This window comes from Hoplias malabaricus, chromosome 2 (genome assembly GCF_029633855.1).
Source record: "Hoplias malabaricus isolate fHopMal1 chromosome 2, fHopMal1.hap1, whole genome shotgun sequence".
Taxonomy (NCBI): domain Eukaryota; kingdom Metazoa; phylum Chordata; class Actinopteri; order Characiformes; family Erythrinidae; genus Hoplias; species Hoplias malabaricus.
In genome coordinates, this window is record NC_089801.1 from 5,270,353 (window position 1) to 5,284,381 (window position 14,029).

The 14,029-nt window shown below is 41.0% G+C and overlaps 1 protein-coding gene across 1 annotated transcript in view; it reads left to right on the forward strand.

The window, feature by feature from the left end:
- The first annotated feature begins 3,861 nt into the window (after nucleotides 1–3,861).
- The window catches only part of LOC136686934 (hepatocyte growth factor activator), a 49,489-nt gene continuing 39,321 nt past the window's right edge, over nucleotides 3,862–14,029 (forward strand). Inside the window, exons 1-3 of the mRNA XM_066661037.1 lie at nucleotides 3,862–4,389; nucleotides 8,609–8,727; nucleotides 12,248–12,377. The gene's annotated coding sequence lies outside the window, so the exon portion shown is untranslated. The remainder of the gene's footprint in view (nucleotides 4,390–8,608; nucleotides 8,728–12,247; nucleotides 12,378–14,029) is intronic.

Below are 14,029 nucleotides of genomic sequence, written 5' to 3' on the forward strand. Positions count from 1 at the left end.
CCACACTCCTCACAGACAGTCACCCGGAGGAAACCCACGCAGACACAGGGAGAACACACCACACTCCTCACAGACAGTCACCCGGAGGAAACCCACGCAGACACAGGGAGAACACACCACACTCCTCACAGACAGTCACCCAGAGGAAACCCACGTAGACACAGGGAGAACACACCACACTCCTCACAGACAGTCACCCGGAGGAAACCCACACAGACACAGAGAGAACACACCACACTCCTCACAGACAGTCACCCAGAGGAAACCCAAGCCGACACAGGGAGAACACACCACACTCCTCACAGACAGTCACCTGGAGGAAACCCACGCAGACACAGGGAGAACACACCACACTCCTCACAGACAGTCACCCGGAGGAAACCCACACAGACACAGAGAGAACACACCACACTCCTCACAGACAGTCACCCGGAGGAAACCCACGCAGACACAGAGAGAACACACCACACTCCTCACAGACAGTCACCCGGAGGAAACCCACGCAGACACAGAGAGAACACACCACACTCCTCACAGACAGTCACCCGGAGGAAACCCACGTAGACACAGAGAGAACACACCACACTCCTCACAGACAGTCACCCGGAGGAAACCCACGCAGACACAGGGAGAACACACCACACTCCTCACAGACAGTCACCCGGAGGAAACCCACGCAGACACAGGGAGAACACACCACACTCCTCACAGACAGTCACCCGGAGGAAACCCACGCAGACACAGGGAGAACACACCACACTCCTCACAGACAGTCACCCGGAGGAAACCCACGCAGACACAGAGAGAACACACCACACTCCTCACAGACAGTCACCCGGAGGAAACCCACGCAGACACAGGGAGAACACACCACACTCCTCACAGACAGTCACCCGGAGGAAACCCACGCAGACACAGGGAGAACACACCACACTCCTCACAGACAGTCACCCGGAGGAAACCCACGCAGACACAGGGAGAACACACCACACTCCTCACAGACAGTCACCCGGAGGAAACCCACGCAGACACAGAGAGAACACACCACACTCCTCACAGACAGTCACCCGGAGCGGGAATCGAACCCACAACCTCCAGGACCCTGAAGCTGTGTGACTGCGACACCTACCTGCTGTGCCACCGTGCCTCCCGAATGTTAGATTTTTAAAGTAAAATTGTACATTACACATAAACACTTTAAAACTTATATATTTATAAAATACAGTCGAGGTCTGGGACAACATTGTGAAATAATTAGATTCCTTTTCCTTTAAAGTATTTAATTTTACACCTGAATCTTTATTAAAGTGTTTATTATTTAGACAAATGTAATGTTTTTCAGTGATGGCTTTGAATATAAAACACTCCATGTGGCACAGAGTGAACAAACAGAAACTAAATCAATGTTTCAAATAAACTCATAATAAACGTCTCTGGAATGTCTTGTTTAGTGAATCTGAGTGTTATTTAATAACCTTCAGTAGATATTTGAACACTTGTGTTATTTATGTTTTTCACATTCGTATCAAACTGTGCTCAAACCCTTTCATCTCCATACACTTTTTCTTTCTTCTGTTCACTGGCCTTTTATAGTCTTCATTTCACTCTCTGTCTGTTCTTCCTTTGATTCTTCCTCCCTCCATCCTCTGATTTCACTCCCAGATCACAACAAAACCTTGTATTTTTGTGTTTTTCAGCATCAGATTTTCTTTAATGTCAGGTTACAGATTGTAAAGACGGTCCACTCTTTATTATTAATAATAATAATAATAATAATAAAGACTGCTGCAGAGTCAAAGCATCAAATGAATTTGTGATATTTACAGTTTTGTTATTTGTTGATTGCTATGTTGTCCCCGGGTGAATGCTGTAAGTGTCTCTTCCTGCAGGTGGCACTGTTTAATTCATTCACTGAGAACAGGACTCGGGGGTTTAGTTCATAAAAAGGTTCAAATCATTAAATTGTTTATTTATTTTCCCACTGTAACCTATTATATGAAATGTTTTATAAACATATTGTATACTGTAAACAAAGGTTTATCAATTAAAAATATAAATATATAATTTTGCACTTTATTCAACCCTTAAAAGTCTTCTGCTGAAACACAATGCAGTGTTTACAGAATGAGGGAATAATCTGAAGAATAATAACAAAACAAAACAAGTAGAAAATAGGGTTTACTCTCTAATGAGAGACTTTGCTTAATATATTTTATATTTTAAAAAGTATTTATACACACCCTGTCCTTATTCACCCTTAACTTTTTATTTTATTTCAAATTTCATTTCTTGGTTTTTTTTTATTTAATTTCAAGTTGTGAATCTTAATATTGCATCTGAGTTTCAGAGTTTTCAATCTAATGTTGTATCTGTCTGTTCTGATCATATTTTATGTTTTTAATCTTTGTTTTCTCACATTTAAAAGCACTTTGAATGGCCGCGGTGTAGGAAAGTGCTGTATAAACAAACCTGCCTTGTCTTGCTCAGCCTCACAATGAAGGAAACATTGTAAAACAAACATAGCTCAGATGAACCAAAGCAGTATATTGAAGTGTGTGGGAAAAAAAAAAAAACTTTTAAATAAATAAAGGACAATGTTTTATTTAAGTAGATAAATGCTCAAATAAACACAGATAGTAACATTCGGATCACTTTAAATGACGAAGAAGGAAGAATTTGAATATTATTATTAATTCAGTCTTTAATAAACAAAGAAACGAACATTTTACAATAAAGGTGTAATTAAATGTTGTGTTTCTTTAACATGTGAAGTGAGTGGGAAGGCTGTACTCTGAGGGGGAAGGCGCTGAGTTGTGAAATTAAAGCTTGTGTAAACGCTGCGTGCTTTTTGCTCCAGTGGCTTCAAAGTTGTGATTACTTTGGCGAGTGAACGAGGGTCCCGGTAACGTGCTGAAATAGTTCTGCTTTTAAAGCCTGCCTCTAACGCACCTCCGTTAGCTACAAACACCTTCGTTTATAAATACTGCCTTGTAAGGCACTGACTTGGAGACAGTGAGACAACAACGAAAGGCGGTTTCTGCCTTCTGTTTCAGACACAGCCATTCATACATTTTGGGTTTTAATTTTGTTTAAACAACGTTTTTAAATCTTCCACCGTGATGTAATGTCATATATAGCTCTGTATTTGTCACTGTAACTTCGCCCTCAGCTCTAACAGGTTTTATATCATCGACAACATTGACTAATTATTACCGTTTATATTTAAATTCTGTTTACATTTAAATTCACAAACGGTTTTTCAAACCGTCAGCTCGGCTCCAGAAGCGCGGAGTGCTCAGATAAAAGTCATTAAGGAAATAAAAAATATTAAAAAATAAATCACATGTAAAACTAAGATCTAAAACAAAATAAAAGCCCTCACCTTAGTCATTTACGGATCAGCACAGATCAGTAAATATTTGCTAAAATAATCATTGAAGAAATATTAATAATTTAAATTTAAATTTTAAAATCACTAACCCAAAATGTTCTTTAAAATTTAGCATATAATTAACCTGATTTGATTGCTTTATTCTTTTATATTATATATTTATTTTAATTATTTACATTTTTTATTGTTTTTTAAATTTTTTTTTTTTTTGGTTTTGTTTTTATGTTTTTCCTTTTCGTGTGAAATAATTATCTTTTTAATTTATTGTTTGGTTTATTCATTTTGTGGCAGATTACTAAAAGCATTTTTTTGTGATGATATGATGAGTGCATTAAAAATGAAACTTTATATTATTATTATTATTATTATTATTATTAATGACTACAATGGTAAAAAAAAAATACAAATATATTTCAGATTTTATTTTTAAAAATTTTATTTACATAAAAAAACAAAAGGTTAATGTGGATTAAATACATAAATAAATAAATAAATAAATAAATAAATAAACATTTAACTGTTTTTTTTAGCTGACTGTGGTTAATTCTGGACTGACACTATCTTTACATTATGCTCAAAAGTTAATTTCATTACTTTTCCGAACAAATCAGTGTCTGAAAAATGTAAAGAAAACACAAATGTACCAGTAGAATTTAGAAAAGCCTCAACACATAAAATAAAGATACAGTCTTGTCTTCAGTGTTCATTATGTCCTCATTTGCTTTTATCAGCTTCAGTTCTTTTCAGGAGACCTGCACACTTCAAACTCAGTCCCAGGAGTTGGTTGGAGAACCCCAGTGTCTTGTTTGTTTGCGCCTCTTTTGTGTCTCTTTCCTTATCTCATTGCAGGGTTGACCTCTCCAGCTCCATGTCCTTTCAGACCCTGTGCTGAGCTGCTCTTCTCACTGTGGAAGGATGGATGCAGACCGCTGTGGATGTGTTCAGATCTGAAGTGAATGTGGAGCAGGGCGTTCTGTTCTCTGTCGGCGGTGAATGCGGTAAGTGCTTTTTAATGGTAGGGGCAGGTCAGGGGCAGTTCCTTTTGTCTCTATAGCTTTTAAAAGATTGTTGTCTTTAATCACCACCAAAAAAAAAAAAAAACATCTCAATAGTACAACACCTCCTGTGTCTGTTCCTGTGCCTAATCAGTTTTGTCAGTGGAGGTTAACTAAAAGAGAGCTGGTCTCTGACTTCTGCACCATCCTCAGGGTTGATTTGTTGAGTTGTATTCACAGCTTTTGAAAATGTCCAGGTGTGTGTTCTGCTTGATTTGGATGTTAAATGGACGTTAAAAAATGGCAATATGGAGGCATAGCAGGGTAAAGGCAAACAGCTATGCCAACATCTTGCCATCTTTTGCCTCCTGAGGTGGCTCTGGGTCCCACATAAGACACAGGCTTTGACGCTGTGGAATTCAGGAAAGTGCAGGAAAGTGAGTACATTTATATATGGTTAAAAATATGGTCAGAAACACTGACACCCTGCAGAGAGCATCACACACACACACACACACACACTATAAATGTTCCACTATAAATGTTAGGACATTCCATAGACACAATGAGAAATGTAGCTATTTAACACCAAACCCTAACCCTGACCCTCACCTTAACCTCAGAAACCAAAGGTAAAATTTTGGCACTTTAATTTTTTAAATAAAAACATCATTTTTGAAATAATAAAGTTTAGAAAAGTTAGGACCAGTGGACACTGTCACACAGCCACTCCACTTACCGACATGTGTGTGTTTGGACTGTGGGAGGAAAGCGGAGCGCCCGGAGGAAACACACGCAGACACAGGGAGAACACACCACACTCCTCACAGACATTCACCCGGAGGAAACCCACGCAAACACAGGGAGAACACACCACACTCCTCACAGACAGTGACCTGGGGAGTGGGGAGTGGGTCCCACCCAGGACCTAGTAACTTATTTATCTTTACACAGATAATCCTCTAAGTACATTTACTTGTTAGTTTCTTATCAGAGCAAAAACTCTTATCTCCGTCTCTTATCTCTGTTTAACAGTCTTAACTTTAATGAGAGCTAATGGAAGAGTATTGTTCCTAAGCGCTGTTTTCACACACTGTTAATAGACCACAAGTGTTTTTTTCAAATTTTATCATTGAAAACAAAAGCAAAACCAAAAGCTGCCCAGTCCCCAGCTGACACAGAGATGGCACAGCCCTCGGGGCCAGGACAGAGCCAACACTGGTGAGCAGTTTCCTCAGGGTTGCCAGGTAGTTATTGTAAAATACCCTAGTGTTGTACAAGTATATGTCACATTTTCTATAAACACAGGCTATAACTGTAATTTACATGTGCAGTGTTGTAGTGCCTTGGGGTTGAGAGGGAGGTTGAGGAACACACTTTACACTCATTGAGCACTCACTCTCCACTGATCACTCATAACTCCACCACTTATTCTTGGAATTATGGAATTCTGTGAAGCTGCTTTGTGACAACATCAGTTGTGAAAAGCGCTATATAAATAAATTTGATTTGATTTGATTTAAAGGTGACATTCACGGTTTTAATCGACACCTTTTAAAGAATTTCCTCATCATTTGGTCCCCTCCAGATGTTGGAAACCATGAACCGAGATGAGAATGTTGCTCTATTCCTGCTCCACAGATGGTTAACACTGACTTATTTTTGCTGTTGCTTATCATTTAAGGTGGAAATGTCTCCAAAATCTAGAGACGGCTAACTGCATTAGCGACAGTGCTACAAAACTAAACACCTCGAGTTACAAATGAGTTCCTATGGTGATTCCGACAGTGAATAAAACAAACAGCGTACAAGCAACAGTCAGTTTTTTTCCCACAAAACACCATTCCACGTTAAAAAACGCAGAGCTTCTGAACATTAACAAACCAGAGAGAGCAGTGTTTCCCTACAATTGTAGATTTATCCTTTAATACTCTGAACACACATGGGTGGGGGCTTCACATCACCACAAACCACCGTCCGGATACACAACACATTACACACCGCAAACAAACACACAGCCACAACGACAAACAAACAACAACAGGGCTAACAGCGCCTTTATCTCCGCGGTGCAGGGCATTATGGGAACACATTATGAGAGGGGAACACAGTGTGAAGGTTTGGCTCTGCCACTCCCGCACTGCTCCTTATCACGTGACCCACTGCCTTCACACTGCTTTCAGTTCACAGTAAAGAGCTGGGTATAACAATAAAGACAGGACACTTTACAGCAGAAAGCTGTGTTTATTTTTTTTAAAAATAACAGGAAAATACGCCTGAAATACAGCTGTTATTTAAAGCTTCGCACAAGGTAAAAGAAATATGTTTTCACTTTTAAACACACAGTTACTGAGACTTATTTCCTCCTGTTGTCAGAACTCATTACTGGAAGTTAATTAAATAATAATAATAATACTTTATAAACATATATAAACATGTTAATAATGGGACTTTCATTTAGAGGAACATCTCAAGATGTTTCACGTTAAATTCAGTGAATGATACAATCATAAAATAAATAATAAAAGCGGCAAACCTCTATAACGTTGAGTAAAATCACTTTTTTAACAGAAAAGTTGGATTGTTTTGATTGGTTTAGTGTTTTCTGTGATGTAAGATAACCTTGAGTTGTTGTTATTATAGTGTTTTTTTATTATGATTATTATTTTATTTATATTTATTATTTAAATAATAGTAGTAGATTATTATAGTTATTGTTTAATGTCATTTATAATTATTATTAAATAACAATAGTAGCAGCAGTGGATTGTATTAGTGTTCCACTACTGTTCTATTGTTAGAGGAATACGTATTATTTTTATTTATTTTTGTTAGCAGTGGTATCAATGTAAATATAGTTATGATTATTAAAGTTATTATTGTTATTATTTCTAAACTAAACCCTCTCGTAGCTTGTTTTAGGGAAGTCCATGTGTCTGACCTCAGCTTGGTAAAGTTTAACTTGTTTATATGTGACACAGAGAAACTCTAAATAGGACACGACTAGCTCTGAGGAGTTTGAATTATTGTAGAATATTAATTCTGTTGATCTACACTGATCCTGAGCTGTGGATCTGTTCGATCAGAGCCTGTCTGAGTTGAATAAACCCAGATCCGCAGCTTCTTTCCACATTAAGGTGTCCTCAGCTTGATCTGACGAGCCTGGGTTTACAGTGTGTACTCAGTAAACGCACTTTTCCTTTAAATATTTAATGTTTACTTACGGGTCCCTGCTCCAGGTGTTTCTCGGCCGGTTGTAAGTCACTGGAGGTGTGAATGAGCTCCTGCTCCCGCACAGACTGGAGGAACTGAATGAATGAGTGAGAGAGGAGTGACTGACTCTCTCTCTCTCTCTCTCTCTTTCTCTCTCTCGTGGCTCAGAGCTGTGTCATAGCCGTGCCTTTTCACTGGAACTCTGGAGAGTGTACGGCTGAAGATGTGGGAGCAGATTAAAGGCACTGAGTCAATCACAGCTCAGCAACAACTTGCTCCAACACCCCCTGACCCTCTCTGTTCTCCACGCCGCTCCTCCACAGCCCGCCGATGCTAGACCACTCACCTTCCTTTTGTAAGGAAGAGGGGGTGGGGGTTGATAGTGAGAACTCTACTGAGTGCAGAGGTTCCTTTAAATAGTTGGGAGATTATTTGTTTCTAAAGTGTGCTTATATTACATAATATTACATAGTACAGTGAAATGATGCCTCCGTATTTAACACATTGTGGGAACCGTACATAGATTTCCATTCATTTTGTGGAGACTTAGAATGAACTTTTTCATAAGGTTCTTGATTAACCTTTAAACCCTTTAAAACACTTCTTCACCTTAAAATGTGTTGATTTACACTGTGGGGCAAAGCTGGGGGTCCCCACAAATTCATACACTCCTGACACACACACACACACACACACACACACACACACACACAACCCCGATCTTCGCCTAACGCTTCTCAGGAGCTCTTACAGCTGTTTTTAATAATCATACAGTGACTTAATTGCTTTTAATTAGGTTTTTACAGTGTATTACAATGTGGAAAGTGTAAATCAGTGACGTCAGGAGTCTCTACTTCTACATCTGGAGAATACAGCTAGTTCCCACAGCGAGTCATCTCCACATGTTCAGAAGAGGACTGCTGAGCTCTGACCAGAACAGACTCAGCCAGTGCCCACTGACTCCTATCACAAGCCTGTGTCATGTCTCTTATTACAATCTCTGTTACAGATTCAGACGATGCTGAAACAGTGCTGTGACTGCAGTGGGTGCCAGTCCCAGACTTTTCCCTCCACTCTAAACACATCTGATTCCACTCATCAGCGTCTTCCAAGCTTTTCCCGAGATGAGTAAGTGTCTCACAACTCTGAAAGTGTCCGGGCTCTGTCTCAGCACCCGCCAGAGCCTCGTCACGTTTTTTCCTTCTCTTCATTTTGCCATTAGTGAATCATTTCCTGAGCGCTGACCGCACCTGGACGCTCCTCCCTCATGTTAAACACCTCTCAGAGTCGATACGTCCGTCAAAACACGTTCCTTCAGAGTGAAAAACCTGAAACTGGGCCCACGCCCTCAAACCTCACCTTCAGCACTGATCCACACCGACCTACATAGGAACCTTTCATCAGCCACAGCCACGCCACAGCCGCCTCACCTGTGTGTGTGTGTGTGTGTGTGTATATATATATATATATTACACACACACATATATATTACACACACACATATATATATTACCCACACACACACATATATATATTACACACACACGCACACGTATATATCACACACACACACACACACATATATATTACACACACACACACACACACACACATATATATATATATTACACATATATATATTACAAACACACACACACATATATATTACACACACACGCACACATATATATTACACACACACACATATATATTACACACACACACACATATATATTACACACACACACATATATATTACACACACACGCACACATATATATTACACACACACACACACATATATATATTACACACACACACATATATATTACACACACACACATATATATTACACACACACACATATATATATTACACACACACACACATATATAGTACACACACACACACATATATATATTACACACACACACACACACATATATATTACACACACACACACACATATATATTACACACACACACACATATATATATTACACACACACACACACACACATATATATTACAAACACACACACACACACATATATATTACACACACACACACACAGCAAGCGAAAATATTTAATAAACTACTATGATATATATTAACATTATATTTAAAACATATATCTCCATGAACCAATAGAAACGCTCCAAAATTATTTTAAATAAAATATTTTCACATTCACTTCCATTAAAAGTTAAGAATGTGTTTTCCTGTAGAGTTAATATTTTGGCAGATATATAAATATAATTATAATTATAGAGAAATATAGAAAGGTGCTGTATAAGTTTAATGATAAATAAATAAAAGGTTTTATTCAGAGTAATTTTGGAGTGATTCTCTTGGTCCACACATGATGAAATGTTCATATATATACACACACTAACACACCACCACCACGTCAGTGTCACTGCAGCGCTGAGGGACAGGGGGGAAAGGGGGGTGACAAAGTATGCAGAGCAACAGATGGACTCCAGTTGTGGATCTAGACAGTGCTCTTCTATGGTCATTGGAACAATCAGCTTTTAAAAAAGGAGGTGGTTTTAATGTTATGGCTGATCTGTGTCATTTAAAGTAGTTACAAATGTGTGTATTATTTCCATGTGCAAAAAAAATCTCCTACATCAGCGAACATGTTTCCAAAAGGAAATAAACTGGAGCACAACACAGCGCTGATGTCACACGTCTGACTGATGTGGGAATGATTCAGTGCTTAGTAAGAATTTGGGTCATTTAGGGCTGTCGAGATATGTGTCTGGTCACTCGTGTGTGTGTGTGTGTGTGTGTGTGTGTGTGTGTGTGTGTTTGACAGAGAGAAAAGGAGCCATACTTGGGTTTAAGTCCGAGGTGTAATGCTGGTTTTTGCTTACTGCTTTATTCCGCGTCTGGCCTTAACCTTGTGTCCAGTGACTCGCCTTGACTCATGCCCAGCGCGATACTTTGAGCTCCACGTTTGTGCTCCCTTTATGAGTCCGGTCTCCAGTGACTCACCAGACTCACTCCAACGGGGACACACTCACACACTTTTACACCAGCATCAGCAAATGTACACACACCAGTTTCACCATCTGCTCCCGGGGGTCCTGAAATATTTCCCCTTTAAAACTGGCTGTCAGCTAAAGAGCCACTCTTATCGTTTCATTTACTGTAAGTCGTAAAACAGAGGAGATAAAATGCAGGTGTGACCTCAGGTAGACTCAGAGTATCCCTCAGGTAATAAAGAATCATATTCATAGCGGCGTGTGTTATGATTCATGCAGTGTGTGTTATGCTCACTACACTACAGTACACAAAAGTACACTACAATACAGTACATTGCACTACACTACAGTACAATGCACTACATTACAGTACAGTACACTATACTTCAGTACACTAAACTACAATACACAACAGTACCCTACACTACAGTACACAACGCTACACTACAGTATACTACATTATTGCACTACATTACAGTACAAAACAGTACACTATACTACAGTACACTAAACTACACAACAGTACATTGCACTAAAGTACACAACACTACAGTACAGTACAATACACAACAGTACACTACACTACAGTACACAACAGTACAGTACACTGCACTACAGTACAGTACACTACACTACAGTACACAACAGTACAGTACAATACACAGCAGTACACTACACTACTCAACAGTACACTACATTACATTGCACTACATTATACTACACTACAGTACATTACACTACAGTATACTACACTACAGTACACTACAATACAGTACATTACACTACAGTATACTACACTACAGTACACTACAATACAGTACATTGCACTACACAACAGTACACTACAATACACTACAGTACACAACAGTACAGTACATTGCACTACAGTACAGTACACTAAAGTACATTACACTACAGTACACTACAATATAGTACATTGCGCTGCACTGCACTACACTACCCTACACACCACTGTATCTACACACATTCATTCAGTCAATTAGTCAGTCAGGCACTGGGTACAAGGCAAAAACACACGGAACACAAGGCACCTGTCCATCACAAGGCATAACACACTCACCCAGTCACTCCCACACTCACCCTGTCACTCTCACACTCACCCTGTCACTCTCAAACTCACCCAGTCACTCTCACACCCACCCTGTCACTCTCACACCCACCCTGTCACTCTCACACCCACCCTGTCACTCTCACACTCACCCAGTCACTCTCACACCTACCCTGTCACTCTCACACTCACCCAGTCACTCTCCCACTCACCATGTCACTCTCACACCCACCCTGTCACTCTCACACTCACCCAGTCACTCTCACACCCACCCTGTCACTCTCACACTCACCCAGTCACTCTCCCACTCACCATGTCACTCTCACACCCACCCTGTCACTCTCACACCCACCCTGTCACTCTCACACTCACACCTTTGAACAGTTCCACACACTCACCCAGTCAATCACACACCTCTCTCTCTCTCTCTCTCTCTCTCTCTCTCTCTCGCTCACTCACACACACACCCCTGTGGGACACTGATTATTTATTAACTTGAAGATGTGTCTTTTTTCTCTATATAGACGATGAACCTCTCTCTCTCTCTCTCTCTCTCCCTCTCTCTCTCTCTCTCTCTCTCTATCTCAGTGGGTGGGCGAGATGATCTTTTCCTTGTAGCTGAGCGGATGTGTCTCTACAGGACGCTCTAATGTCATCCTCGCCGCCTTTCTGCAGAAGTGTTTAGGGCGAGTCGAACCCAACACCAGCGCTCTCCGCCGTATGTGTGCATTCCATCCATTCTCTTCACTGTAACACAGTTAATGATAGTGAGTGTTTAACTGGAGGAGTCCTCCAGGGTTTCGCAGCTTGTTCTCTGTCTGATATTTCTGAGGCGTGGAGCAGATATCAGTGAAGAAATGATTTTCATTTCCTCGTGCTGAAGAAGAGAAACGACGTCACTCTCAGGGCAGGAGTGAGTGGGCAGATGCGTGTTATACTTAGACTGGGCTTTAGACAATAACCGTGTTTATTCACTTGTTTAATATGTTAAATAAATAAGTGATGGCTGATGAATAATAGCATTAATGAATAAAAGTGGTATGCACACACTCTTAGAAAAATGGTGACTGTTGTGAGACCCTTAATGGTACATATTAGTCCCTTTATTTCAGGGCCACAACTGTCCCAAATATTTTTTTATTTAATTATATATATATATATCAGCAGGTAGTGTCTCTGTCACAGCTTCAGGACCCTGGAAGTTGTGGGTTCGATTCCCGCTCCGGGTGACTGTCTGTGAGGAGTGTGGTGTGTTCTCCCTGTGTCTGCATGGGTTTCCTCCAGGTGACTGTCTGTGAGGAGTGTGGTGTGTTCTCTCTGTATCTGCGTGGGTTTCCTCCGGGTGACTGTGAGGAGTGTGGTGTGTTCTCCCTGTGTCTGCATGGGTTTCCTCCAGGTGACTGTCTGTGAGGAGTGTGGTGTGTTCTCTCTGTATCTGCGTGGGTTTCCTCCGGGTGACTGTCTGTGAGGAGTGTGGTGTGTTCTCCCTGTGTCTGCATGGGTTTCCTCCAGGTGACTGTCTGTGAGGAGTGTGGTGTGTTCTCTCTGTATCTGCGTGGGTTTCCTCCGGGTGACTGTCTGTGAGGAGTGTGGTGTGTTCTCCCTGTGTCTGCGTGGGTTTCCTCCGGGTGACTGTCTATGAGGAGTGTAGTGTGTTATCCCTGTGTTTGTGTGGGTTTCCTCCGGGTGACTGTCTGTGAGGAGTGTGGTGTGTTCTCCCTGTGTCTGCGTGGGTTTCCTCCGGGTGACTGTCTGCAAGGAGTGTGGTGTGTTCTCCCTGTGTCTGTGTGGGTTTCTTCCGGGTGCTCCGGTTTCCTCCCACGCTCCAAAAACACACGTTTGTAGGTGGATTGGAGACTCAAAAGTGTTTCGTAGGTGTGAGTGTGTGAGTGTGTGTCGCCCTGTGAAGGACTGGTGCCCCCTCCAGGGTGTGTTCCCGCCTTGCACCCAGTGATTCCGGGTAGGCTCCGCACCCACCGATGCACTCTGTTTTCACTCTGTTCTCTTTCTTCTCCGTTTTTACTCAGTGCTCTTATTTCTCCGCGCTCGTTGTGTCTGTTTTGTTGAGTTTAACCTCGTCTTTGCACTCTCACATAAACACGGGTCCAGCGCTGTGATTGGACAGACTCAGATGAGGGGGCGGGGCCATTCTAAAGTCTCTGCACTTGACGTCAGAAGCGGAGCAGAATCAGAACGTCTCGTTTTATCCCGTGTTTTCTGACTCAGGCAGCACACAGAGAACTGACTGTTGTCTTGTTTCACAGTGTGTGGGTTGGTGGGCTCCAGATTCACACACAGATTAATATGCACATGCATTGAATAAAGGGTTTATATCGTTCATACAACCTTCTGTTTTTGATTTCACCAGCC